Genomic DNA, 1528 nt, shown 5'->3' on the forward strand with positions numbered 1-1528 from the left:
TTTTTTTTTTTGAGCTTTTGGGACTCAAACCTTGCTTGTGCTGGTCAAATGATCTACCACCAACCCATATTCCTGGCCCACATTCCTTACTTTTTTGAGACTGGCTTCGTTAAATGTCTAACAGCCAAGTAGTTTCCATACTTTTCTCTCACCTTCAAATAGAATGTTTTGGCTAGATTCTAGCCACTAGAAATGATAACAAAATGCACACGGGGAAAAGCTGAGGTGTATATAGTTATACCATGTACTACTCATCTCCCTACTATCATAGTTATGATCCTGCTGAAGTAAATTTTTGGTTTTTGAGACAGGGTTTTTCTGTGTAGCCCTGGCTGTCCTGGAACTCACTCTGTAGACCAGGCTGGCCTTGAACTCAGAAATCCTCCTGCCTCTGCCTCCCAAGTGCTGGGATTAAAGGCATGTGCCACCACCTCCTGGCCTGAAGTAATATTTTAAAAACAAGGCTTTTGATTACCCTTAAGTATTCAGACTTGTCTTAAGTCCATGTACTAAACATATTCATTACTTGGGTGTGGCCACACTGCCTGCAATATCTGCACTTGAAAGTGGAGGTCATCCTCTGCTGCATAAGGAGTTGGAAGCCAACCAAGGTTACAACCAGATCCAGTCTCAAAGACAACCTGAGTCAATCTCTGGGAACCTACGTACTAGGAAAGAATCAGCTCCCACAAGGTGTCTTTGACACATATCCCCTCCACACATACTAAAGAAATAAGTAAATATAACCTCAAACTCTCTTTATGTTTTGTTTTCCTGTCATGTTTAGATAGTAGAAGAAAATACATTAGCTGATTTTCATTTTCGTGTGTGTGTATGACATTTCCTTTGAATTGTTTGATTTCTCTTCTCAGCAAGCTGCCCTCTGAGTTCTGAGAATTTGACTATTCAGGAAAGAACCTAAGTTTGCTTGCATAAGTACATTATTGTTCATTGTTTGGTCACAGGTCATAGAATTGTAATGTTTGAAAGCACCTTAGAGAATTTTGGGGCTAAGGCTATCCATGACAGCGAGGACAGGGAACATTATGGGGACCCAAGAAGGAGAAGTTCCTCACTCTGGAATATGACTGATGTCTCTCAGCAGCTGAGAATCAAGAAATTCTCAAGCGTTCCAGGCTGAGCCAGGCAGTGGTGGCGCACACCTTTAATCCCAGCACTTGGGAGGCAGAGGCAGGCAGATTTCTGAGTTCGAGGCCAGCCTGGTCTACAGAGTGAGTTCCAGGACAGCCAGGGCTACACAGAGAAACCCTGTCTGGAAACACCAAAAAAAAAAAAAAAGAAGAAGAAGAAGAAGTAGTAGTAGTGTCGGGAGAGATGGCTGAGCAGTTACCAGAGAACGCTGCTATTGCAGAGTACCTTTGTTTGGTTTCCAGCACCAGGATCAGGCTGGTCACAACTGCCTGGAACTCTAGCTTGAGGATCTGCCTACCTAGGCCCCTGCATTCACATGCAACTACCTGCCAGTGCACAGAGATAAAATAAATCTTTAAGATAAAAGAGTTCCAGG

This window comes from Mastomys coucha, unplaced genomic scaffold, assembly GCF_008632895.1.
Source record: "Mastomys coucha isolate ucsf_1 unplaced genomic scaffold, UCSF_Mcou_1 pScaffold7, whole genome shotgun sequence".
Taxonomy (NCBI): Eukaryota; Metazoa; Chordata; class Mammalia; order Rodentia; family Muridae; genus Mastomys; species Mastomys coucha.